Raw genomic sequence first — 25,585 nt, 5'->3', positions numbered from 1 at the left:
GGACATTATAGAAGCAAAACAAGAATTTGGGTTTGCTGGATAATTTAAATAACTACAAGGAAGACTTTGTAGCCTAATTACTTCACAAGAGCTAATAACCAATGGAGAGTAATATACAAGCCTCTGAATTGCTTGTTGTAATACACAAGTCCAAACCATAAAGAACCAATGTCACATAATTTAAAAATAAAACATGTAAACAAGTTGGCAGGTTTGCTGCGCCTGACTTCTTGCCCAAGCTCTTCAAAGAAGAGTGAGGAAAAGTCGTGATTTAAAGTCAAATAATTAGGGTTCAACACTCAGCTCACTTTACCTCTCTCAACTTTTCTCCATATCTTTATCAGTAAAATGGGAATGATAATTTTATATACCTCATAAGATCACTGAGAGTATTAAATATTTCACTACATAAATGTTTGCTGGCATTAAAAAGTCTTGCAGCACAGCTCTCTTCTAAGTGTATCTTATTTTCAGCCTACATCGGGAGAAGAAGATATGGCAGTAATGGAATCAAATGTCACTTGGACCAGAAAAAAAAAAAAAAAAAAGTCACTCTACTGTAAAAGATTTGCAGTCGTCTGTGCCCTAGAATCTTCTTAAATTTCATCAATCTCCTAGTGAGTATTACCAAGGTCTCCTAACTGGCCCCCTTAGTCATATATACAAGTTAAACAATTTCTAATGCCACTCTCTCAATGCCAAGTCTTTGAAAATTCACTGGGCATAAGGGGTGGATCAACATGACTACATTATTAGTCAAAGAACAAACATTCTAGGTAAGTAATTTGGTTTTCTCCCAAAGATTAAATATGTTCCCACCTGTGAAGACTAATGGGCTCCAGGGATCTTTTTCTGTGTATTTAACAACGAGATAACTACGTGGCAAAGTCAGTAATCAGACAGCAGGTGCAAGGAACCAACTAACTTCTTTACAAATAGTTTTTCCTTAAGGGAAAAAAGGCATGCCTTTAGACAACAGCTCTGTAATCTGAAACATGAGGACAGGAAGACTGCCAATCAGGAATATGTTCTAGTAAAGCAATCAGCTCAAACTCTAACCTTGCAGGGAATGGAGTTCAGGACACCAACTTCTTTGAGCTTGGTCAGCCAGGCAAAAAGCCTAGGACCCAACTGTGAATAGTTTCTTCTCTCCATCTACCAAATCTAAACAATTACCCTAGTTATTTTCTCTTTGAAATATATTCATAGTTTCTTCTTCTTTTCTGTCTCTACTTACTCTCTCATTTCACTGTCTCCTGCCTAGATACTCAGGGGTCTCATAAGTAGTTTTCCAGACCCTTCAAACCCATACTGCCAAACACTGCCCAAGTGACAGTATCAAACGGGCCTATGGTAAGACATGCTGTAGTTCAAAATGCAAGGTGCAGCTCCCTCTGGTCTCTATGTCTGACCTCTTGTACCTCACTTTTAAGGTCCTGCATAATCTTACAGCACCCTACCAACTGGGCTTATTTTCCAGTCAGCCTGGCTTCCTCTCCAGGCACCCATGAACACACAAGACACACTCCACCCCGCCCATTGTCCCTTCACTACTTCACAGCTGCTGCTAGCTTTTAGTGGAATGCCCTGCATTCTCCAAATGCATACAAAGCGGTACTCATTCTTCAGGACCTAGATTTAGCCTTTTCTGCCTCCTGCACTGCTCAGTAAACATTTTCTCTGTACCACGTTCTCTATCACTTAATAAAACAGCTGTATATTGTTCACCCATTTCATATATGCCCTAGACTTGTCTCCATAAACTAGATAAAGAATTGGGTCACCGAAGGCTGATCCTCATGCCAAATATGATCCCAAACACATCAGTTTCATCCCTCATTTTTTTTCTTTTAATTTGAGACACACACGCCCAGCACTGTCCATAGAATTTCCTCAATGATATCAATCTTCGCACATCAATCTTTAAATTTTTAAAATTAAGAATAACAATATCTGAATATGTGTCAATAAAACTTCTAAATCTGGACTGTAGGAGAAAAGGCACTGGGTGAATTGGAAAAATCGCCGAACAATGATTAAGGAGATCTGGCTTCTAGGCCCCACTCTGCCACTAAATAGTTCTGTGATCCTAGTTAAGCTACACAGCGTCTCTCCAAAATGAAGGGTTGGACTGGATGACACTATGGTCTCTTCCAGCTCTTTCTATGATTCTAAAGTTGCCAATGTGGCATGAGAGCCTGGTTTCATCATCTCTGAAAAGCAGAATTTAAGAAGTTTTCTTCAGGAAATAGAAAAGCTCCAGGGCCTTCCCTTTATCATCATAATATTAGGAAAGTTGGCCTCAAATTATTCTCCTTTGTGAGACAGTATGCTATAGTAATCTTCTAGGTCAAATACAAAAGAGATGATGGGTTAATTTTCAATCTTTGAAAGCTATCACATATATTTTAAACCAACTCAGTAATGGCCTATCTTAAATTTGGGTGTCATGAAGCTACATGATGAAGCTACATGAAAACTTAAAATAAGCCTAACTCAAGTTTGGAAGGGGAAGAGTTGAGGGTGCATATTGAATGCCGTGTTGGAGACCTAAGAGAATTTTATACATAAACCCTGAAAGAACAAATGTATTTCCTACTTTCTAGTCAAATGCATATTTTAAGCAGTAAGAAATACTAACAAAATCTGCCATAAATTCCTGAGAATTTTTTTCTTTCTTTTTATTTTCCAGTAGTCTTGAGGATAAGAGCATCTCTTTGAAAGAATAAAAAACAGAAAGCAAGTTATAATAAGGTACCTGTGAAAGATAATTTATAAAGCTATATATATGCAGGAGAGTTTTCTAAGGGAGAGAAGGAGTAGACAAGAAGGAAATGATGTCAAAGGGGTATCTTCAAAGAATGTCAGTCAAATGAGAATGGTAAATATGTCACAAAATTAGTCACAGTGTGATTCCGCTTTGGGGATTTCATTCATTCATTCGTCACTCATTTATTCATCAAGTGCTTAGGTCATGTGCTGGGCACTTAGGTTATGATAAAGGGAAAGACCTTCCCTGCAAGAACTCACCATCAAATGGAGACAGCCAGGGTCTGATTTGGTACTGTCCCTGACTCAGTGCTCGCTGTATGCCGGGTACTGAGCACACCAGCCCCATGAGGCAGGTGCCATTGTTATTCCTGTATCACATGAAGAAATCATGTCTTTAAGAGATTCAGGGCCAGGTACGATAGCTCATGCCTGTAATCACAGCACTTTGGAAGGCTGAGGCAGGAGGATCATGAGTCCAGGAGCTTGAGACTAGCCTGACCAACATGGTGAAACCCTGTCTCTACTAAAAATATAAAAATTAGCTGGGCGTGATGGTGCACACCTGTAGTCTCAGCTACTTGGCGGGGCTGAGGTGGGAGGATCACTTGAGCCTGGGAGGGCAAAGCTACAACGAGCCCTGATCGTGCCACTGCACTTCAGCCTGGGTGACAGAGTGAGACCCTATCTAAAAAAAAAAAAAAAAAAAAAAAAAGGCCAGGCACGGTGGCTCACGTCTGTAATCCCAGCACTTTGGGAGGCCAAGGTGGGTGGATCACCTGAGGTCAGGAGTTCAAGACCTGCCAGCCCAACATGGCGAAACCCTGTCTCCACTAAAAATACAAAAAAATTAGCCAGGCGTGGTGGCGTGTGACTGTAATCCCAGCTACTCAGGAGACTGAGGCAGGAGAATCGCTTGAACCTGGGAAGTAGACGTTGGAGTGAGCCGAGCTCCCGCCACTGCACTCCAGCCTGGGCGACAAAGCAAGGGTCTGTCTCAAAAAAAAAAAAAAAAAAAGAGAGAGAGAGATTCAGTAACATGCCTGAGATTACCCAGCTAAAAATGAGCAAGGCTGGCTTTCAAATCCAGGTCTGTCTGTCTCCAGAGCCAGCAGCCTCCACCCCAACCCTACACTACAGACAGATGGTGCGGTGCAAGAAGTAGTAATGGAAACAGGTGCAATGTACTGTAATGTACCTTCCCCCCAGGCATCTCTCTCCTCACCAAAATGCACCTGGGAACCTGCACAGAGGAACATATTCCGAAAGCTGGGAAGAATGGATGGGCATCTGGTCTCTCACTAGAGCTCAGAAGAACTCAGTCCTCCTCTGTAAACTCGAGGCCGTGGCCTCAAGCTTCAGCAGCATCTGAAATTCAGGAATGTGTGTGCAACTACAGCAACTAGATGGAGGCCACAGGGGGACCAAAGCAAAACACTTTAGTTGCCTCCCGTTCTCTGCTGATCTCCCAAAAGAAACATGAGCGCGCACACACACACACACACACACACTCCATTCCACGGAAGTTCCCTCAGAAGGTACTTTATTTTAAAAATACCCTCTTCTTCTCACCAACACAGACATGATTTTTTATATATGTTTTAAAAACAAAACATAAAAAAGTCTTTAAAAACAAAATTTCAACGTCTTCCAGAAAGTAAAGGCCCCAGGAGACCTTGGGGAAAAAGATTCTAGGTAGCTACATGGCTATTTGGTCCCCCTGAGCTAAACAGCTGCCAGAACTAAGAGGACCCCAGAGAGGCCTAAGGGTCACAGCGACTAAGAAGTGTGAAGGTAGCCTGGGGAGCCCTGGGGAGGATGCTGCCAGCTCAGTGGGAACTAATGGCCCCACCTGCTCTAACACAAGCTCAGAGACTGTTTTAAATCACAACACTGGTAGAGGTTTTGTTTATTTGCTTTGTGGTACCTTTTTCTCTCTTTTTGTTTGTTTAACTTACTAAGCCATAGAACCTTCAGTCAGCTGCAAGGGGAAGACATGCTCTCAGGAAGGACAAAGGAACAAGTTTTGGCTGCTGTAAGGTACTAGAGACACGTATCCCACCAGCATAGCAACCTGAAGCCTTGCAAGGGGAAGGGAATTAGCTTTCATCAAGGCTTGATTAAGGATTATGGCCTAGGCATCGTGCTAGGGACCTTACTTAACCTTCACAATAACTCTTGAGATACTATTAATCTCTTTTACCAGGGGGAAGAAAAAAAATAAGATTAGCACACTGGGTTACCACCAAATAATTTGCAGAGTGTCACACAGCTAATTAGTGGGGGAGAAACTAAAGGTCTGACTCTAAAGTCCAGAGAATCCTTTCTGTGGAAAGCAAGCAATAAGAAATATGAATGAGAAGATGAAAAATCCACATCTTCTATTTACTTATTGTTTATTTAGTTACCTACTTACTTGAAGAATAATTATATGCACAAGAGAAAAATTTTAAGCTTTATAAAAAAGCATACAGTGAAAAGTAAGACTCCTTCAACCCTTCTCTCTTGATTTCCCAGTTCCCTTCATCAGAGGCAACTGTTGGTAATAGTATGTCAAGAAAGGCTACGCTCCAAAAACACACACATGTATACAAATAGCCCTTTTAAAACACAAAAGGCAGTATTGGTCTTCCCTTCTCTGTTAACTAGTATATCTTAGAAATTTTCCATATTGGAACATTTAGACCCACTTCATTCTTTTAACAATTATTAAAATAATCTATTGTATGGATGTATGATAATTTATTTTACTAGTCCTCTATTAAGTGGACCTTTTGTTAAATTATTTTAAATCTTTTGCTTTGTAAACAATACTATGTAAATATCCTTTACATTCTTCCTTGAACACATATGCTAGTATACTCTTAGGATACATTCTTAAAAGTAAAATTCCTCCCTCAAGAGTATGTGCATTTTAAATATTGATAATTTTAACAAAATCACCTCCAGAAGACTATGCACTGGTTTATAATCCTTAAAATATATATTCATTCCTACTTCCTCCACTGTTACAAAACAGTGTTGCATTCTGTGTTTAAAAGAAAAGCACCTATGTGTTCACCTACTGCTTTAAAAGTCATACACTTCCTTCAGTGCGAAGAGGGGAAATTTATTTATTCAGGCCTGGGCACTATATTCCCGGAGTTAAAAAAAAAAAAACATTTTTGGAGCTCCTTGCATTGCAAAGGATGCTGACTGAAAGCATCTGATCCCCAATTAGATGATATTGGCAAAGTAGGAAAATGGAATAAATCCCTGAAAACAAGCAGTTGGCTGTAACTAATCACCTCAATCCACCAGAACACTGTCAGAGTCACCCCTGGGTATCCCAGCAACCCCATCAGCCTGCTGCACAACAAGGCCAGGCCAGGCTGTGATCCAGGAAGGGATGCCTGCTCAAGCAGGAGCATTCACAATCCAGTGTCTGTCCCTGTTTGTCTGGGAAAAGAATCATGGGGAGGGACAATATATCAGAAACCTAACACTAAAGAGAGACTGGTAAGTATTGAGCAGTGCTTCCTGATATACTGAAACAAAAGGAAAATGGATATTCTAGAAAAATGAAACACCCTACATTATATTTTCCAATATATAAAAACTTTCTAGAGTGAATAAATCCCTAATGGATTTGCAACACCAATATCTTCATCCAGTGGAGCAGTCCAATCCAAGCTATAGGATCCAGGCGGGAATCCTGGGCTTCACAGGCTGAGAGAATTGTGAGCCACACATTGTCTCTTTGTCTTAGCTCTCCTTACTTGGGTCTGCTAAAGCCTGGGTCTGCCATCCTTTCAGTATGCAAATATAAAATGTTCCCCTTCCATTTGGCAACCACTTGCTGAGCTGTTGATTGTCAAGATCTGGGAAAAAGAATACACTGGCAGCCATGGCCTGGAGAAGACATAGAGAAAGGGTGGTGGCTTAGATGGACATCAAGGGTTAACTGACACGAGGGGTAATTTGTCTCTGGAGGGAGTGATGAGGTCCCAGTTGCAGTCATGGATCATTTGTAACCTGGCTTTATTACTTGAGTGTGTGCACAAATATTACACAACTAAAACAACAAGTAAGTATGCATTACCAACACCACCTGTCAAAGATGTTTAAACCAGGTGGTTGCTGTATAGAGCTGAGCATTGTAATCACTTAGGTGCCCTCCAGCAAGCAGCAGAATGCCTTGTAATTATTACTTGTGTTTTTCCCAATTAGCAACCAACAGCATATTGTCATGGAAGCATTGTTGGGAGTTGTTTGCCTCTATGCAGATGCATTCTGACGCTTAAGTGTAGGTTTCCTGGCTTGATACATGTTATTATAAAAATTACAGGGCTGAAAGAATGATTTCAGATGAACTTGTTTCAATCCATCTGATCTGAAGCAGCATCTGGGTCAGCTTCACAGTTGAAGGCTGCTGGGTAGAGGTTGCTGTTGCCCAGCCTACGTCCTGTTAGCTATATATAAAAGTTAACCTGATTTGCCATTGTTAGTTCTACTCCTCTGAAATCCTGCCAAATCAGTCACTAATTCACTCTCAAGTACCATCCATCACCACTCAGATGAGCTTTGCTTCATCCTCATTGATTGAGTTTGATTGAGCGATTGATTGATTTCTTATTAGTCTGTCATCCAGAGAAAAAATAATTTGGAACACTCATCTTCATATTGTATTCCAGGGGTCATTCGGCTCAATTTGGATTTCTGTGATTTATCTGTCTCCCTCCATTCCACTGACACTGCCTTTTCTCTATTATGCACTTCTGGTATAGGGAAAAGTTTCATAAGCAAGAATGAACAACAATCTATGAAAAGTAGAAAGTTGAAAAAAATTAGAATCTTAAAAAAATGGAAAAAAATTAAACTGAAGTTTGAATTTTAAGAAGATTGGTTTTTCAAGTTTTAGGTGGAATGTGTAAAAAATAAACGCACACACACTCTTAGCTCTCTTATGTTATAGACTCCATTATATACTCTGGGAAAAAATGTAAATGAAACCTCTGATGGTGAAATAACCCAATGCACAAACTGAATCTATCAAAATGTTATGCTAGAAGATTTCTCCCCACCAACACTTACGGAATACTGCCTAGTATCACAGTTATATGAAAGCAAGTCATGTAACTATTGAGCAAGTTGTTCTAAGTTCCTGCAAGTGGGAAATCTCTGGGTAACCTAGAATCTATCCCTGTCTACCAACAACTTTTAGAGTTGCTTATTTTGTCTGCATGCCCTTTAAACTATATTTTGTTTTAGAGAGGTTTTAACCAAAAAAGGTAGTAGGAATGTTTACTGAAATAAAAAATAGACCTCAACCAAATATGCCTGCCCTAATATCTCACAGATACATATTTTATTAATTTATTTTAAGTAGTAGTAACTTGATACTACTTGAAGTAAATTGATAACTAATTTGAAGGCATATTAGAAGGGTAGGGCTAACCGTCTCATGTAGAAGTGATCTCAAAAGTCAACTAACTAATTCACCGGGCTTATCCCATATTTTACCCAGGTTTACGCAGGCAGATAGAAACAGAGCTGAGGAAAAGTTCAGGACATCTAACTCTCAGTCCATCTGGACCAAAAGAATGGTATCAAAGGAATCTTTTTTTAGGGCTTTGGACAGTTTTTATTAACTCAAACTTCATAATGCAATTATTTAAATATATTTTTAGAGCTTTTAAAAATTCATTCATTTCCTCTTTGTTTTCCTACTTTGGTCTAAAAAGTGATCTGAGGTAGTTTATAGAGATACATGCAATGCAATCTGGTAAAGATTCATACCAAGAGAAAAAATATTTCCCAACACTTTAGAAATACCCATTTGCCACAGGAAAACATACTCTTATTATAAGAAATTCTGACAATGTTGTTGCAAATTGAGAATAATCTGCTAATTGTTGAGGATTCACCATCCTACTTTGTGATGAGCTACTTCTTATTCAAACTAATTCTGAGTTATTTATTACAATGGGCCCTCCATTTGCAGTTTCCACATCCTAGGATTCATCCAACTACAGATCTAAAAGATTAAAAAACAAAATAAAATAAAAACCAACAATACAACAGTTTTTAAAATATAAATTAAAAAACACAGTATGACAAATATTTAAATAGTATTTACATTGTATTAGATATTATAAGTAATTTAGAGATTATTTAAAATATATGGGAAAAATGTACACAGGTCATATATAAATACTACGCTGTTTTGTATTAGAGAGTTGAGCATTCATGGATTTTGGTATCTTTCAGGGAGGTCCTGGAACCAATCCCTTGTGCATACAGAGGAATGATGGCACCACTATATTCCTTACTCTCATTTTATGATTTCTAGAAAAGTTTGAAATCCAGAGACATTGCCAACACAAAGATACACTGTAAATGAGTTCTGGACAAGATATGGATGTTAATTATGTAAGTAGCCACTACACTAAAAAGTCAGTAGCTGACCCAAGACCCTTGCCCGATCCAGCAGCACATCTGACCTTCAAGCTGCCCAAGCCCATGAGTGACAGCTGCTGATGGGCTTGAGAAGTCCTGGAGGGACCTAGCACATTTCACATCTAGTTAAGCTCATGAAACTACGATGATTGCAAACAGGGCATTGTTTAAAAATTGTTGTAATTTAGGAATGTGACAGTTTATTTGTTCCTCACTTTTTGACTTTCAAGGTATTATTTACAACCTCAGTTCTTAGCCCTCTAAAACTGAACAATATGTATGCTGCCAGTAGATGAAATCATTGCTGCTGACAGCAGTGCAAATAATGTTTATAATTTGGGGTCACAAATTTGCTTTCATAATAAATGTCTCAATTTAAAATTATAAGTGCTCATTTGTTTCTCAAGAACTAGTTCAAATGCCACCTCCACTGAGTCCTCAGGCAGTTCGTTTTTGTTCCTCTATTATAGTATTCTTCACACTGTGTTGTAATCATGTAATTTATTTGCTTATGTGTCTGTCTTGTTTCCCCGGCTGGTAGAATTTCTGACAGGAAGAGGATAGGTTTTGTTTTGTTTTGCTTTTTAATTGATAGACAGTAGACATTCAATAAGTACCTAATGAAAGAATAAATATCACTTTGATAAAAATCCATGGTGTTTTAAGCTGTTTTCTTTCAATCCGACTGTATTAGAATCAGGAGATGACTTCATCAGAGCTGTAGGATTCCTCCTGGTTAACAACAGGCTCAGGCATCTAGCTTCAAGGTTAGAGGAGAAGGTAGCTGGAATGGGGTAGAAAGATTCACAGTCAAAGACTTCAGGGCCTTCCTATTGCTTTATACCCTTGTCTTCCTCACTGGTTGCTTGAAGCTATATACCGTAGTGAGCATGGACATTAGTTGTTTTTGTCCACTCTGCTTCCTTTCTTCCTTCTTCTGGGAATAGCACTCTGATTTTGCTTTGGAGGACTACCCGCTTCAGGTACATTCAGGTGTACCCTGCCCTCCTCTAGCCAAGGGCTAGAGATCTGACCCAAGCTAGGCCATGCAGATTCCTCTCCCTGGAATGTGACCTTTGAGCAGAGGGACAGGGCTAATTGGCCCTGAAGTGACCATTCGACAGACCCTGCTTCCCAGCCTCCCAGTGGCCTTTACTTCCTAGTCTAAGTCTCTTTCCTTGCGTTTCTTTTGGTTAAGTTTCCCCACTTCCAATACATTATTTCTCTGATCCAATTAGCCAGAAGTGGATTCTGGTGCCTGCAACCAACAAATGGTAACTGATAGAATCAGTGAATTGAAGATTAAAATACGATCTGATTTATCCAAAAGCCTAACAAGAAGGAGTAACTCTGGATATCTCCAATCTATTCCCCAGGCTCCTTTTATCTCTACTAACCCACTCCACAATCTAGGTAAGCAATCTGAAGAATCTCAATCCCTCTTTGAATATTCATCCTGTTCCTAAAATAACGCAGTTTCCCACATTCATCCCCCTGGCCAGCCCCAACATACTTTGCCTACTAAAGCAACCCACGGGTTTCAAGATCCCTGCCGTGTTCAGCCCTAATCTTCCTTTTTTTCTTGTAAACACCCACCCACTCTGCCATGACAATATTGGAACTTTATTATTATTATTATTATTATTATTATAAGATTTCCAAGTCAGCCATATGTCATTAGCCCACTCCTGATCAGTTGTTTTACCTCTGGTTCACCAGCAATCATAGGAAGCCTAATTATAATGTTTTATTTAACACTTGTATAGTTCTTACTATGCACCAGGCATTGTTCTAAGTGCTTTACACATTTTAACTCATTTAATCCTTATTTTTAAAACCCCTGCAATAGAAACATAAGGCAATATCTTTAGTAGCTTGCCAAAAGTCTTGTAAACAGCAGAATCAGGATTCAAATGCAAGTAGCCTGGCTCCAAGTCTGTGCTCCGAACCACCACACCATGGTATTGAGATGATGGGTTTATTGCATGGCCAATTAAAGGGAAGGGCTAATCGTATTTTCATCTGCAGCAGCTGACAGGGCACACTGACAGGGAAATGAGATTAGTCCCTACATGTCAAAAATCTAAAAACATCAAGTCAATTTATGGTGCCCTCCAGACCTCCTACTTTCTTAAACACCATGGAAACAAGCCAAAACAATTCTACAGTAGTTTCCATTTACACTGAGACAATTCTAATGCCCTGGTGGTAGGTGCCTTTCTTCTTTAATTGGCCTAAAATAGACATGTTAATTTTCTAGAAAGCTTGAAATGTAAATCTAGCAGTAAACTTTTACTCCTTGTTTTAGCCCAGTGCGTCACCACTTCTGGGAAAGGGAGGGAGGATGTTGCTGCTTCATGGCTGACTTGCTAACTTCTCTCTCTTTGGTTCAAGACAACAGATGAAGTGATAAAACCCTGACTATGGGTATGGATGATACACTGAGGCCAGGTGGTCAGATCCCTCCAGAACACCATGTCCCTCCTCTCTCTAGGATTGTTAAACCATCATAAATCCTGCTTCAGAGTATTTTTATTCTCTTTTTGGTATCTCAAATGGCAATTAAAGTTTATTGTAGTCATAACAGTCTTGCTGCATTATATGAACATTTTTACTTCCCTTGAATCTTTACAAGTTTTCTGGAAGAGCATATAAAGCAATAGTTTGCATATCAAGTATCTCAATTTACCTGTTTAGACCTAACTTCAATAACTTCTTCTCCCACTGAGTGCTACAATCTAAACAGATGGCTCTTGATTTCATGAAAGCCAAATACCCTACGCTATGGAGAACACTGAGTGAAATAACGGCACATAGACAAAGTATTGACACCAATTGTTTCTAAATATTTCTAATTTAATGTTTCTACAATCAGGGTGAATTTTAATGTTTCTAAAATTAGGGCGAATAACTGAAAGCTAACAGTGGGTATTTTTAGGGAGTGAAATTCTAATTTCTTTCTTGCCTTTTTCTGATTTTAATTTTTTTCTACAAAGAGCATATATTTCTTTTTCAAAAAGCTCTTCCTCCCTCCTGAGAATATATTTGTTTTATAAATAATCCAGGCAGAATTACAAAGAAGATTTGTCCATACCTTTATTATACTTGTGGGGTCATGATCGTACTGGACAAAGTACTTAAAAAAAATGTATAACTAATAATAAAAGTAAAATGAGTAGAGAACACTCTGCTTTTCATTTTGGAAGCAGTAAAGCAAGATACATGTAGAAATTTACTAAAATAAGTAAAAATGAATTTTCCTTCTTATTCCATAGTTTAGACAGTAAGAGAAAAATCTTCATTTTTACCCGGGAGGGATGTCTGGTGTCAGAGGACCTAGAGTGTGAATTAATGAGAGATCTGCCTTCTGCTGTTCATGAATGGGTTATGTGAGTTCCTTGTGCCCTGCTTTTCCTCAGCTGCAAAATGGAGATAATCATGCCTAGTCCATAGGGCTGTGAAAGCATAGGTTGTAGCACACAACAGCCAACAAATAAATGTCCATTTACTCATTTAAAAAGCTTACTGGAGGCCTCCTCTGTGTCAGTACTTGCAAGGTAAAGGAACAAATAAAAAAGAAAATAAGGGTGGGGCGCGGTGGCTCACGCCTGTAATCCCAGCACTTTGGGAGGTCAAGGCGAGTGGATAATGAGGTCAAGAGTTTGAGACCAGCCTGACCAACATGGTGAAACCCTATCTCTACTAAACACACAAAAATTAGCCAGGCATGGTGGTGTGTGCCTGTAGTTCCAGCTACTTGGGAGGCTGAGGCAGGAGAATTGCTTGAACCCAGGAGGTGGAGGTTGCAGTGAGGCGATCACGCCACTGCACTCCAGTCTGGGTGACAGAGCGAGACTCTGCTTCAATAAATAAATAAACAAATAAATAAATAAATAAAGACTTTGTGCCTTTCCTCAAAGAGCTTGCAATCCAGAGACTCAGACAAGAAATCATTTACAATAGAGAAGTTTTAGAAGGGCTAGACATCTTTACCTAAATTTTTAAGAATTCTAACAAAGTATCTTAACTTTAACGATGGAGTTCCATTTCTCCAGGAGGTGGAAAGACTTCAGTTTCTCCAGGCTGTAGAGACTTCATCTGCTGATCTGGGATCCCTCCATCTCTCTGAAGCAGGCTAGGAGTGGGTAAGCATCTGTTTATTTGCTGAGCTGTCCTCCATCTGGTCTTCAGTAGTCAGTCTCTGCAGGTCACTGCTGATTCTGTTCATGTTGCCTATCAAAAGTACACTGGGGCCCAGCTCTCTATTAACAAACTCCCTTGCCCCTTTAAGGTACATGGGATCATTCTGTTCTCTCACACCACACTGGGCCTCAGGAAACTCAGCAAGATTATCCTCTTCCCTTTCCCACTTCCGTGCTCCTCCTGACCACAAGAATATCGTTCTCTGATCCCATGCCATGCTGAGCTCTATGGGACTTCACAAGCTCCCTCAGGTCTGTCCACCTGGATGCCCTGTGCAGCCATTTCTACTCTGGGCTCTTACCTCCCTGGGCCCTACACAGGAAAGAAAACCTGGATTCCCTCTGTGCTCAGATTCCACATACCTCTTGGCAAGCTCTGTCACTCTCCTTCTCCCTGTGCTGAGCTTGGGGAAAGGACAAGGCAGAGAGTCTCACTCCTTTGTCAGGGATCCACAGTGTCAACTCAAACTTTGCTTACTTCTGTCTGAAGAACCTTCTGTCCTCTGGAGCGTGGAAGCTTTACTGGGGGTGGTTTATCCCAGTCATCATTTTATCTAGGCACATAGGCCTTTTGATTCCCTACAGGACCCAGACTTTTGAAACTTACAATCCAAGAAAAGAAAGTGCCATCTCTTCTTTGTGCATCAAAAATACAATACCAAAGCTGATAACATATAGAAGTTATCAGTTAAGGCTTCAGACTCTTATCCTACCATAATGCAGGGGCTAAGAGAACTCAAAGAGAAATTGTGCCTAGCTCAGCTGGGACACTTGGGGAAGGCTTTAAAGAGAGGGCCCACTCAGAGCTGAGTCTCCTAGGGTGAATCAGAGCTCAGCTCAACAACCAGACAAGGGGGAAGGTCATTCCACACACAGGGAACAACATGTGCAAAGTCACAGTTAGATGAGTCAGGATTTAAACTTATCCCCCACAATTGCCTAAGCCACATAAATCATATCTCATTTTGAGAATGGAATAAGCACAGACATAGTTGTTGGAACTGGAAGATGCCTTAGGGATCATCTAATCTAATCCCTGCATGTAACAGATAAGGACACTGAGGTCCAAAATGATGACCTTTAATCTAATGTTCAAAAACAAATAAGACTAAATTCAGACTTTCACTTTTATACCTATGGTCAGGAACTTTATTCTCAATTTGCCCTGCCAAACCATCCCCTTAGAGCCAAAATGAGCATGAATTATATCAGTACTTGTAATAAGGGTAGTAGTGAGATCTTTGTTAAGGTTCAAGAAGAAAAAGTTATCGTGCAATGATAGCATTAATATTTTTAAAAGAGAAAGTCCTGTTTTCCAGGAAAGTATCCTAGTAAGATAATTTATGCAGAATGTATTATATGTTGATATCAGAATGATGTACTTCTGTTAGGTCCTTTAATGCCCGTAACATCTCTTCAAGGTATATACTATTATTTATACCCATTTTGCAGATGAGAAAACTGAGGTACAGAAAGTTAAGTAACCTGTCCTAGGTTATATGGCTAACAAGTGGTAGGCTGGTGGTAGGCAGTCAAACCCATAATAATCATGCTTTTAACCACTACAAGATCATATTTCTCTTCATGCTGTTATTCAACCTATAGATATACAGCAAATACACTTACAAAACCACAAAAATGCACAAATATGTATATATAAGGCTTTTCATGCAGTGGGGTTTGCTTTTTAGAGGACTAGAAATAACCTAAATACCTATTATTAGAGGACTACTTTAATAAATTAAGTCATATCCTCATGATAGGGCCATTTAAAAGAATAGGATAAAGCTATTTGTGCTGATACAGAACAATTTCTAAGAAACAAAACATGGTTAAGTTAAAAATAATAATAACCAAGATGTATACAGTATGTTCCTAATTGAGTTTTCTTAAAGTTTGCTATATAAACAATATTGAAGTTTGATTATGTAGAGAATGTTTCTGGAAGTCATTAGTAGTGACTGCCTCTGAAGGGAGACAGAGAGAACTAGGGATGTGACATGAGAAGGAAATTCATTTTTCATTGTATACCTTTTTGTAATTTACACTTTTTACCATGTACAAATAAGAGTTATTCAGACTTTACAAACTACATTTTTAAAGTTATCAACTAATACAATTTTTTTAATCCTAAGATATCTCTTCAACCTTAAGAATTAGTACAAAACATACTTAAAAGTGTTTGCAAACACACAAGTTATCACGTATGTATTTACCTATAAGATAGCTCTTTTAAAAGACTAGCCTTCCTAACCCTTGCCAGGATATTGAATCATTTCTGACTCACAAGAGAAAATAGTCAAATGAGTAACAAGCCTGATGCCATTTGATAAGTGGGAGCTCAGGACAAGGAGTGTGGGTAGGGAGTGAAATGAAGGGGGCCCAGGGGAAAGTACCAAAGAGGTAGGTCCCAGTACTGCTGGGATCCTTGCAGTACTGGGACCTTCCTCTTTGGTAAATGTGCGAGTTGTAAGACGTAAAGAACAGCCTTCCTATCATTTAAATAGGTTTTTTTGTTTTGTTTTGTTTTTTAACTTTATTTTAAGTGCAGGGGTACATATACAGGTTTCTTCATAGGTAAACTTGTATCATGGGGTTTTGTTGTACAGAGTATTTCATCACCCAGGTATTAACTCTACAACCCATTAATTGTTTTTCCTGATCGTTTCCTGCCTGCCACCCAGCACCCTCCAAAAGGCCCCAGTATGTGTTGTTCCCCTCTATGTGTCCATATGTTCTCATCATTTCGCTCCCATTTATAAGTGAGAACATGCAATACTTGGTTTTCTGCTCCTGTGTGAGTTTGCTAAGGATAATGGTTTCCAGCTCCATCCATGTCATTGTGAAATACATTCTTAAATCTCAACACACACCACAAGCCATCATCAATACCCACATGACAAATTGTGCTTAGTGATTGATTTAATTTGACATTAAGTGCTCTAACTACTTTCTTTCCACTTGTTCTTTCTTGGTTTGTTTCATTGTGTTCTATACCTATTAATTCAATGTTTAAAAGCTTGATCAACATGGTGAAACCCCATCTCTACTAAAAGTATGAAAAAATTAGCCAGGCGTGGTGGTGCATGCCTGTAATCCTAGCTACTTCGGAGGTTGAGGCAGGATAATCGTTTGAACCTGGGAGGCGGAGATGGCAGTGAGCCAAGATTGCACCACCATTGCACTCCAGGCTGGGCAACAAGAGTGAAACTCTATCTAAAAAAAAAAAAAAAAAAAAAAGGCTTGATCAGATGTTCATGAAAATTTACCCCTGTCCTTAAGAATCACCAAGTTCCCCTTAATTAGGAGGCTGTGTATTTGGGTAAACTAAAGTGGCCTGAGGGACAAGGGGAGTGTTAAGGACTAAATGTTTGTGTCCCTCCCAAAATTCATATGTTGAAGCCCCAGTGCCATGGTGTCTAGAGATGGGGCCTCTGGAAGGTAACTCAGTTTAGATAAGGACATGAGGACATGAGGGTTGGGCTATCATGATGGAATTAGTATCTTTATAATAAGAGACAAGGGAGCCTGTGCTCTCTCTCTCCCTCTGCCATGTGAGGGCACAGCAAGAAGAAGGATAATTTCTTTATTATACAAATTCAATAGTTACCTCAGCTAAATGTAGTGAGATGGTTTCAAATAAATCTCACCTAAGAAAAAAACATTCTAATGTTCCTGTTCTGAAGATTACTATAGCATAGGTAGTCCAGTTATCCAGTAGTCAAAGTGTACTGTTCCTTAGAGAAATGATAAAACAGATTAAACAAGTTAGTTCATCTTATGTTGAGGCTGGATACTTTATAAAGAAAAGAGGTTTATTTGGCTTATGGTTCTGCAGGCTGTACAGGAAGCATGGCACCAGCATCTGCTTCTGATGAGGGCATCGGGCTGCTTCCACTCATGGTGGAAGGAGAAGAGAAGCCCGTCTGTGCAGTATCACATGGCAAGAGAGGAAGCATGAAAGGGAGAAGGAAGGTGTCAGACCCTTTAACAACCAGTTCTTTCAGGAACTAATAGAGGGAGAACTCACAAACTCCCTCCCCACATCAGGAAGGGCATTAATCTATTCATGAGGGATCTGCCCCCATGACCCAAGCACCCCCACAATTTCAACATGAAGTTTGGGTGTATCAAATATCCAAACGATAGCACAGAATTCACATGCAAATAAATACAACCAGCACAAACAATAAAACAAAATCCACAAAGAAAAATGTGTATCCCCCTAATAATCAAAGAAACGCAATTAAAGCAAATAAATGGTAATACCAAATACACATAAAATTGCAGAGAAAGTTACACAGTCGTACTATATACACTTTAGAAAGCATATGTCAATAAATAGCAGGAACCATAAAGATGTTCGTAATCTTAACCATTATAGCGTTTCTGAGAATTTGTTCATGAAAAAGTAATTCAACTGAATAATAATAAAATAAAAAGGTATATATGTTAAGATGTCAATACAATGTTATCTATGATATACGTTTACATTTTTATAATATACTTTAATAAGTTGAAGGCTAAGTTGCCAGGAGCAGTCAGTAAATTGGGATAGATACTATGAAATATTAATCAGTCATTTAAAGAAGCAATTGTTAATAAGACTAAAAACATGGATAATTTTAATCTCAAGACAGAATTTTACATAAAAAAGCATAATATAAAAATTTTGATTATAAATACTATAAAATCTATATGCATGAAAAGAATTAGAAACTATTATGCAAAAGTATATATCATATTGGGAAGATACAATTATTAATTAATTTTTAAATGTTTGCTTATATTATTGACATTTATTAAAAATCATGGGAATTTAGGACTCAAAGCTTTGTAAATATAATCTAAATACAAGGAGAAAAAAATGAACAACTTCACAAAATACAACCAATTTCAGTCATTGAGCTTGACGGTTATTACTTTCCTTTGGTTTGTTTTCAAAAATTCACTGAATATTCTTATGACACCAATTCTTATGACATGGCAAATGTTTTCAACTACAGAGACTGACTTCCTAAAACCCTGCCCTAAATGCTATAGCTACTAATTACTCAACTCCAGCAGCCCATTATGGTAAGGATGGCTCCAAAGTTGTTTTCCTCACTGAAATATTTGCTTTAAGCATTGTTTTTTATTTACACACAGAGAGATTTGGGAGCCCAGGCCCAGAACCCAAGCCCCTTAGGGTTATGAAGAAGTACCTCTTAGTTCAGAAGGAAGATTATAAATTCCAGCTCTTCTACTCCTTTTCGATATTTGCTTTTGCTGCCTAGAGGAAAGAAGAGGAATGTGTGTTTTCACTTAATATTTCTGACTTTTCATCATATGTTGTTTAGAGCAATATGTTTAGAATAGGGGTACTAAAAAACACTGAAGATAGACTTCCTTGGTTTTCAAATAGAATGCAGATAATCCCACAAAATGTTATTTGACTTTTTCCTCTACACTTTTATTCTCAGGCTCAGAGTCCAAAATTGTGGTTTCCAACCCTGAAAAAATAATCCCGGAACAGCTGGCCCATAGTGAAACCAGACCATCCTGACCTAGGGCTTGGTTGCCCAGGAAGAAAAAGAGTTATCAAGCAGACCGTGGACATTCACTCTAGAGCTGAAACACGAGCAGGATGCCCAGACAACATTCACTTCTCCAAAGGCAAGAAGGCACAGACACCAATTAGAGAAATAAGATGAAGTTCCAGTTCCCCTTAGACTGTTTTCAACACAGATGCTTAAACCGAGCGGATTTAATGTGACAAACTCCCAAGGGAAAAAATTATGTTATTTAAATTTTGGTTTGCAAGGAAATGAGACAGTGTTTCATTCACCTTAAAGGGATCATTTAACCCATGAAATAAACATGCAGGCACATGCCCAAGGAATAAAGCAATCTGGCAGTAAGCTTAAAAACAATACTTCCAAAAAACATTACCTCTCTGCCTCTTTCCTCCACATGGCTCCAAATCTTCCCCTTTTGCTCAGTGAAACTCAATACTTTGAAAACTCTATTTCTTCTTTTCCATATTTTTCTTTAGTTTGGGATGAATGAGAATTGTTTTTATTCTCTTGGCTTGGTAAATTAGTTGGCAGTTTGTGCAAGTAGAACAAAAGCTGAACTAGAAATCTGAAAAACTGGTTTCAAGTCCCTACTTAGTCACAAATTAACTACATAATTATTGACAAGCCAGTTACCTCTCCAGACATCTATTTCCTCATCTGTAAGACAAGAGGGGTGATCACTACGATACCATGAAAGCTCAAAATGTCTGTAACTAATAGGAAAACATGTAGATGATGCCAAGAAATCCTAGTGGGAGGGTGTATATCTTTAAAAGCAGATGAAAAGTATTATAGAGCTGGTAAAGCCTTACATTTCATCTTTACCTGGCTTGATTTCTCAGAACTGAATAATTTCATGGGATGCAGTTCTCTGAGAACTAAGAGACATATAGATCAAAACAAAGCTCTAAAAATAAAAGACGAACCTATATTAGAAGAGGTGACTGTGAGCCAAGGAACAAATTCCGGCAGCAGGAATTTCAAACATTTTTTAAGACCAACGCAAACAAGTAGGAAGGAAAAATTTAGATGCCCATTTTAGTGCAGCTTTTCTTCCTGGCAGACCACTTCCTGGGGATAGGCTTTCATTTCACCAGTTCTGCAGCCTAAAGAAAAAGGTATCCCGGGCCAATTAATTTTCTAAGTCTACACTGGTTTATTCACCATGTAAGAGCTAAATCATGATTAAGTTAGAAATGAGGAATATGCAAACAAGACACAGAAGAGTAAGAATAAGTATAACCCATAAATAATTCCAAAATCACACACTATGAAATAGTTTCAACCTCTTCCTTATTCACCAAACTTTTCCTCTCTAGAGATGATAGGAAGTCACTAAATTTTCTGGTTTAACCTTTGTCCTTCTTTCTTCCCCATCTCAGAGCCAAGGTACTGCAAGGCAAAATATGCCGTCTCATTCGTCATTTTGTATAGTAGTCAGATTCCTTTGTGGGAAGCAATGGAAACTACCCATCTGTACTAGCCAGCCCAGGCTGCCATCACAAAATACCAAAGACTGAGTGCCTTAAACAACAGCAATTTATTGTCTCATTGGCTGGAAGTCTGAGATAAGGGTACCAGCATAATTGGTTTCTGGTGAGGGCTCTCTTCAGCTTGTAGTGGCCACCTTCTCACTGTGTCTTTACACGGCAGAGAGAAAGCAACAAGTTCTCAGGTGTCTCTTCTTGTAAGGGCGCTAATTCCATTATGAAGGTCCAAACCTCGTGACCTCATCTAAACCTAATTACCTCCCAAGGTCCCTAACTCCAAATACCACCACACTGTGGGGGTTAGAGCTTCAACATACGTATTTTGAAGGAACACTATCCAGTCCATAGCATCAGTTAACCTACAAAAGAAATGGGCTTGTTAAAGGATATTGAATCACTTACAGAAACAAAGAGAAGTCTAGAGAAGCAATAGGGAAGTTCAGGGAGTCGAGGTAGCAGGTGCCAACAGGTAGCTCTTTCATGGTGTTCACCAGAAAGAATTAGTTCCAGTAAAATTCTCAGTCTCAGAGTCTCTCGATGTAAAATTCAAACAACTCTCAGAGAATGTGATTAGCCTAGCGTGGGTCATGCAGCCGGGAATCTTGATGAGTAGTTTCAGGGCACACCATAGAATGGGGGCAGGGGTGGGGGAGGATGATGGGCGAATACTACTCTAAAGAAGAGAGATATGAATACAAGGTGGCCAAAAACCAATAAACACCCAGTGTTCTCTACCAAGCAAGAACTTTAGAACGGGTCCTCAACCCCTGGGCAAAGAACCAGTAGTGGTCCATGGCCTGTCAGGAACCGGGTCATACAGCAGAAGGTGAGCAGTGGGCATTTTATATATATATGTAAAGTGAGCAGAATGAGCATTACTGCCTGAGCTCCACCTCCTGTCAGATCAGTGGCAGCATTAGATTCTCACAGGAGGAGAAACCCTATTGTGAACTGTGCAGGTGAGGGATCTAGGTTGTGGGCTCCTTATGAGAATTTAACTAATGCCTGATGACCTGAAGTGGAACAGTTTCATCCCGAAGCTGTCCCCACCCCACTGCCATCCATCCGTGGAAAAACTGTCTTCCAGGAAACTGGTCTTTGGTGCCAAAAAGGTTGGGGACTGCTGCTGTAGAAGACAGATCTTCTAAAGTTGGGTTTCAATGCCAACTCAGTCACTCATTAGCTGGTCTTTTGGGCAAACGTATTAGACTTTCTGATGATTTTCTACTTGCGAATGTTATTGCATTTTCAAATAGAAAAAGTGATATCAACCTAATGACAATCCTATGTTGACTAAATAAGTTACAGAGCACCTACTGTAACCTAAGTGCTCAATACATGTCAGTCACCTCTATTCTCCCTCTTAAACGTGCCACAACAGCTACTGATTCACCATACAAGTCTGTACACACAGAATTTTCTTTAAAAATATAAATTAAAACACAACTTATATTTTGTGTACATATCATACTGTTACCAGTGTTGTATATGTAAAGCAATTATCTGGCATCAAAGGGATAACAGACTTTGAGTCAGACTCAAATGAAAAACTTTTGGTAAGTGCTACTGGACTAAGATAGGAAAGTCAAGTTTTAACATGAGAGGCCTGTGAAATAAACAATCTCAACGACAATACTGCTCATCATTTCTGAGAGCCACAAATAAGCCCTCTGTTTGCTAAACACAAGTGGTCATGTTCCCATGAAGCCCTCTTGCCACAGGGCTTGAATTTGAGATTTTGACTAGAATCTCTTGTCTTTGAACCTCTTGAAATTACATGTGTGCACACACACAGGTGGAAAACCACTGCCTTAGCCAGAGAGCAGATAAAGCCCCATAAACCACTCCAAACCAAGAGCCACTCTCAACATTCTCTTTCGTTTGAGATTGACTCACTCTCCCTCATCCTACAGTGTGTCCTGCTTAGCACCCACAACAAAAGTAGCAGCAAAGGCATAACACATCAGAAAGTACACAGCTATGCCAGGGATATCGCTGATCTTGTCAAATTATTTTAACAGTGAACCTTTTTTTCTATGGAACTTCTCCCTGAAACTCAATATGGAAAACAGATTTTAAAGAGACAAATGGGTTTCATGGGCAGTTTGCATCTTAGTTGATTTAAGGAAAATGCTTCTCATTTTTTGCAGAAAAGCTGAAGCACCTGTAAGAGCTCCTAGAGTCACTTAGAAGACCATTTAAGTCGTGAAGACACTGGTGAGTAGCTCTCCTGCAAATTCATGTTCTCCAACCACAACTGCTGCTAACCTCTGGCTGGCTTCCTTCCTCCTCCCCACAGTGGCTGCTTCAAAATTGTTCTTTCAAGTCCTACCTGTTCTTCAACCCCTTACTCCCTGAAGAGTATATGGACTCCACAGCCAGGAGGGTCAGGCCTTAACAACATAATTACCAAGGCTTCTTTCCTCCCTCCTTAAGCTATAATGGTCTATACCCCACCCATTCATAGCTCCTTTTCTATTGTTTTAGTGTTTTCCCAACACCAGGCATTCAAATATTACCTTCATGACTTTTGCCACATCTGTAGTATTATATTTTTTATCAATTTAAGTTTTCTTTTCTAGTCAATATCAGTTTTCTTTATATCAATTTAATTTGCATTAAAACTTTTCGTTGGAAAATTTTAAACATATATAAAAATAGAGAGTAATATAAATTATGTACCCACATACCAGTCAGCTTCAACAATGACCCATGACCAGCTTCAACTTATAACCAATCGTATCTTCATTTAGACGCACTCACTTGCCCCACTTCCAAATATTTTGAATCAAGTCCCAGTCATAGCATTGCATCAATAAATATTTCATTATGTATCTCTGAAAGATAATGGCTTTTTAAACCATTCTTTAAAAAAAATAACTAGCAGATAAGGAAAAAGGATAGATACAAAAGTAAGGACCATAATCCCCAGAGTAAAACAGCATCCAAAGTGAGAGGAAAAACCAGAAAGGTGAGAGACAGGCAAAGAAAAGTAGGTCTAGGCTGGTCAGGAAAGTCTCCAAAGATTGAGAACAATAGGCCTGGTGCCAGGAAAACTTTGGGTACAGGTGAGGGCTGGTCCATGAAGCACTGGTAGGCCTTTGGGGAAAATGCCAGTGCCATTGGTGGGTGGGAAGGATGCCTAGGAATATGGATGGAAAAAAGGGAAGCAGAGGAACTGGTTCAGGCCTGGGGACTGATATAAGAGTGCTAGACAAGTGATTCCACAATGAGAAAAATACCAAAAAGAACTGAAAGGGACTGGAGACAGAGAGAAGGTAATGGTGTTGGTAACTGGGAGAATGGTGTGTCTGGGAAAGCATAGAGCTGGGACCTGAGACTCAAATGGGGTGCTGGTTTGGGGAAGGGTTTATCGTTAGGAAATGTAGGGTGAAGTGGGCTTGAGAAGGGACACTGGGGGGATTGAGGGAAGGGTGGGTACAAAAGGATGAATGCTGTATATTGGTAGGGGCTGAGGAGAGGCCCACAGCATGTGACTGTTTACCCTAAATGGGTCGTGATCTTGGCCTAAGGCAAAGCACCTCTGCATACCACCAATGACCTCCTGCCTGGGAATCCAGTGCCCCTTAGTCCTCACTCTACTCATCTCTCTGTAGCATTTCACTTTCTTGCTCACCACCTTCTTCCTTTGCACTTTTGATTTCCATGACACTGTAGAGTTCTCAGTCTTTGGATTCTTCTTATATCTCCCCCCTCCGCCCCCCGCAACTTGTTCTCCTTAGTCCTTCGGTGAGTATTCCTCCTCTTCCACCTGCCGTTCTGGGGCAGATGTTCCTAGGGTTACATACTTCCTGTTTAGCCTTGTCTATTGCCACATCTATAGAGTGGTTATGAAATTTATATCTCTAGTCCTACGTGCTATTTTGAGCCTAGAACCCAAATTTCTGTCTATTGTACAACTGGCTCCACACTGATGTGCTGCAGATATTTTCAATGCAACGTATTCAAAAACAAAAACTCTATTTTTTTTCCACCCCACAGATCTAGTCCACCCATTTTCCTTGCCTTGGCCACAACATCGCCAATCACCCAGCTGCTGAATGAGAAAAAGTGGAATCAGTTTTGATTCCTCCTTCTCCTTCACTCACTAACATAGGCATGTTTGTGGCCACCCAGTATCTTGTGAAGGTGCATTCTATGTTTGAAGAATTTCTCATACCGTGAATCCTGTCCCTCTAATATGTGGGTATTATAGCCTAACCAAATTAATACATAAAATCATCACAGATAGTGACTCTGACAAAGGAAAATAATATGGGCCCTTGTCCTTGATTAATAAATGTCTAGTTAGGAAGATGCTTGCATAAATAAATAACTATAAATCAAGTTATGAGCCTTGTGGTAGGTTCCATAGCAGCTATAAACAACGGGCTTTGGAAATCCAGAGGAAGGAATAATTACTTGACTAGGGATAGTGAGATTAATATTTAAATCACTAGACTTTAAGAGAAGTATATTACCCTTCATAATGCTGGTGGGCCTCATCCAATCATTTGAGGGCTTTAATAGAATAAAGGCTGACCTTCCCTAAGGAAGAGAGAATTATGTCTCCAGACTGTCTTCAGACTTAAGCTTCAACCTCAACAGTTCCCTGGTTCTTTAATCTGCAAGAATTTTTTCTTATATTTTATTTTTTATAGAGACAAGGTCTTGCTTTGTTGCCCAAGCTAGTCTCAAAATCCTGGCTTCAAGCGATCCTCTCATATCACCCACCCAATGTGCTGAGATTACAGGTGTGAACCATCATGCCTGGCTTGTATAATTTGGATTTGCCAATCTCCACATCTACATGAGCCAAATCCTTAAAATAAATCAAGATAGATAGGCTGGGTATGTGGTGGCTCATGCCTGTAATCCCAATGCATTGGGAAGTCAAGGCAGGAGGATTGCTTTAGGCCTGGAGTTCAAGACCAGCCTAGGCAACACAGCAAGACCTCCCTCTCTACAGAAAAAAAAAAAAAAAAAAGTTTTTAATTACCCGGATGTAGTGGCACACACCTGTAGGACTAGTTATTCTGAAGGCTGAGGTGGAAGGATCACTTTAGCCCAGGAGTTAAGGCTACCATGAGCTATGATTGCACGGCTGCACTCCAGCCTGGGTGACAGA

The sequence above is a fragment of the Colobus angolensis genome, unplaced genomic scaffold (assembly GCF_000951035.1).
Source record: "Colobus angolensis palliatus isolate OR3802 unplaced genomic scaffold, Cang.pa_1.0 Scaffold23, whole genome shotgun sequence".
Lineage (NCBI taxonomy): Eukaryota > Metazoa > Chordata > Mammalia > Primates > Cercopithecidae > Colobus > Colobus angolensis.
The sequence above is the reverse complement of the archived record's forward strand: the minus strand, read 5'-3'. Positions refer to the sequence as shown.